The following is a 3,932-nucleotide window of genomic DNA, read 5'->3' as shown; positions in this document are numbered from 1 at the left end:
TATGACTTAAGCATAAGACTCTGTATGGTAGGGTGTTACAGCTTCATTTATATAGTATAATTTTATTAATTTTATAAAGAAAACCTTTTTTATTAATAACAAAAAAGGTGTAAATTACACAATGACTTGACTCATTCTTTATGAAGTCTAACACGGCAAAGACTCTCCAAATTGAGAAATATATACACAATGATGTTCCTATATTTATGTAAATAGTTTATATATTTTTTTATTTTTTTATAGTAAATAACACTAGAAGTGTTTAAACATTAACCAATATTACTATATTAGACATAATTTTCGTTAATCTATCATATATTCTTATAATAATTTTATTGTTATATTTTATAAAAATAAAAATATAAAAAATCACAACTTAAATTTTATAAAAAAAAGTGTATATTTTTAAGATTATGCTACGTGTACACTAAAATCAATTATCAAAATTAATTATTAGTATAAAATATATATTAAAATATAAATACACATTAAAAATAAATTAAACCATATATATTTATACACAAATATATTAGTGACTGATTTTAATAACTAATTTAGTGTATAAATAATATTTTTGATATTTTTATATACTTTCATATTCTATGTTTGTTCTTGTTACTTACAATGAAACTTCCTTACCTCTTTTTATAAGCTTATAAAGTCTTTTGGATAGTAAAACCATAACGTTTTTAATGGTTTCGGGTCAAGTCAAGCGATGAAGTCAACAAGTCATTGCTATTGCTAGCTGGTGGGATAATCAATAATGTGTCCTTTTCCCATTCATGAATCATGTTTCGGTTAATTTTTTTTTATACGAAAGATATATCGGTGTTTTTGTTAAAAATTAGATTATTTAGTTGGACACATGTTATTATTTTGGTAATATATAGGGTATGTATTAGACACATATTATTATTCTAACAATATATAAGATGTGTATTGAATATTTTTTTATACATTTATAATATTGTAATACATTTTAAATATTTATCTTTAACCAAAATATTATCTTCACCTCCATATTAAAAATAATTTCTGTTTTTTTTTATTGGACTAATTTTTTATTTTATTTTTATTTTGCGTGTTAATGATGCTTTTAGAAAGGAGAAAAACACACATTTTGTCATTTTTTGCATATTGGATTATTGGTCCCAAAGGCTGAACCATGGCATTTTGATTGGGTGAACAATATATCTCCTTTATATTTGATGGAGAAAATTCACAAAATTAGAAATTAGGTGTACATTTCTCTTTTATTAGGAATAATCATGCTGTCTTTTAGAGAAATATAACCAGGTTATATTGAAGGATTTATTCTAAATTTTATATATTGTACAATTTTTGCTAATTAGGTTAAATTGTGAATTTGTTTTTTAAGATAAATAAAATCATTTAATCTACAAATGTGTTTATATATACTATTGAATAGCATGACAAGCATGATTATATCCATAAAAGTAGAGATATGCTTTCATTGTTTATTTATTATTTATTATCCATAAAAGCATGACATGCATGATTATCCATAATTCGCTAAATTTTCTTTTTCTTTTTCTCAAATTTAGCAATATATATATATGATTCTGGGTTTTATATAAAAATGTGAAAAAGTATTTATAGTTATTGAATTAATTTAAATGATTAATATTAAATATACCTAATAAATGATATATGAGTAATGTATTTATGTCATTAAATTCATTCTAAAAATTAGTTAACAAATTATTAACATATTATTATTATTATTATATATGTCTAACTTTCAATTATAATTTTTTTAAACAGTATTAAATTTAATAGATAATTTTTAAAGCATATATTTGATAAAGGAAAACGAAAGATAGTGATGGAATTTAATTGATGGATCAATAGTAGTAAGTAAATTTTATAAACTTCTTTTATAAATTATACATAATTATATTTTAGCAATAAATGTTCCAATTTGTTTTAAGCATCTCATTTATCCAATTTATATTTTAAAATAAATTATAAAATGAGATCCTAAAGTTTATAACACCGACAAAAATAAATCTAAAAAATATGAATAATAAATGAGACTTAAAAAAATTTAAATGATAAATTAATTTTTTTTGTTATTTTTAATATGTTTGTTGAACAAATAAGTTTTCAATAAATTTTATTATAAAATAGTTAAGTTTTTAAAAAATACACTCTAAGACAAATTAAATTCTTTTAAAATAAACAATTGAGGAACTAATCTATATGATGAGAGTAATAAACGAGGACTTTTAAAAAATAATTTTTTTAAAAAAAATAAAGTATCCGATCTAAAATTTTTTAAAGATCAATTTGAATATTTATTCATATATAATAAATAACCAAAAATCTAATACATCAATTTTTATTCAGCAAAAATAAAATAAATTAATATATATATATATTATGATTTATGAATAACATTCATATAAAAAAAATTAACATTCATACTTTTATAATAACAAAATATGAAATGATAATACAAAGTTTGAATTAATAATGTAAAAATCGGCCTATAAAAAAAATCATAATATATATATATATATATATGAAAATTTTGATCCTAATAATGTTAATATTGTATTTTTTTACAGAATTAATAAAAATATTATAATTACTCACAAACTAATACGTTATTAAACATATTGTAATTTGTGTAATTATTTTTTCATAAAAACTAATTATTTTTTTGTTACATTTGGGTGTATGATTTTTTGTTTGGACTAAGAACACTATAATACAACAAATTACTATGATACCAAGTATCGTATTATTATTATTAGAAAAATTTTAGGATTTATTTTCAAATTAAGATCCTACGAACATGAAGAATTTTTTCTATTTTACAAGTATAGTCAAACATATTAGAAATATTAATTAGTCAAAAAAAATATCTTTGAAATATTAATGTGCAAGAAATTATAGTATTTTTCATTAATTTTGTTTAAAAATATAGCATTGATATTATATATATATATATATATATATATATATATATATATATATATTTTTGTACAAGATGTCTTTTGAATGGGTTGTGAGATGGATCGGGAACCTTCGGGTTGAGGCGGCTGCCGGATTGTTCGGCTGGAACAATGGGGGGTGATACCTGCAAAGACACTCCGACACTCAAGTCAGAATGGATCAGAGAGGTATAGAATGTGTAGAGTGGATGTCATACCTGAGGGGGTTGGGGGTCCCTTTTATATAGGTGATGGTAGTCATCTTATCTTATCCTGTTTGGTTAAGATAAGGGAGGTATTTGAATTTGATTGTTGGTTAGAAGCTCTAGCGGGCCGATTCCAGACCTTCTAGAAGGGAGATGGGATCCGACCCGGGTAGTCGGGTTCGGAGGCCATTCCAGGTGTGGGGGCCATGGGCCGGATCCGTAACAGTTGCACCCGCAGCGGGAGGGCGAGCACGGTCGATCTCTGTCGCTGGAGGATGTGCGTCTTGCCGAGTGCAGCGTCGTTAGGTTGGTAGTTCGGTCCCGACGAATCGTTTGTTGGGTTGGCGATGGGGCGGGGTCGCGTGGAGGTGTTCCCTGTATTTTAAGGGTTGAATGTCGGCTCAGGATTTTTCGTTTTCTTGTGCCGGTTGTGTTTCTCGAGGGGTTTCATTGATTACGTTTCCAGAGTGCGCATTTAATGCGAGGGGACTTTTGAGTTGTCGTTTCCCTTTTTACCCCTATGCTTTTGGTTGGAGTTGAGGGACGTTTTTGGCTTTTTGCCTTTCATAACCGTTTTGATTTGGCTATTCCTTTCCCTCTCCTTCTTTAGTTTCTGAAGCGCTTTGTTTTCTCCTCTTCTTTCTTCTACCTTTCACACCTTTTCTGACATTTTTCCTTTCTGGTGCTTCGCTACCTGCTTTCCTGCTTCCTACTTCTATTTTTCTTTGGTTCGCCCTTTTCTTCAACAGGCTGGTGATTCTTCCGA

This window comes from Arachis ipaensis, chromosome B9 (genome assembly GCF_059453495.1).
Source record: "Arachis ipaensis isolate K30076 ecotype BB chromosome B9, ASM5945349v1, whole genome shotgun sequence".
NCBI lineage: Eukaryota > Viridiplantae > Streptophyta > Magnoliopsida > Fabales > Fabaceae > Arachis > Arachis ipaensis.
This window is presented reverse-complemented; position numbering follows the sequence as displayed.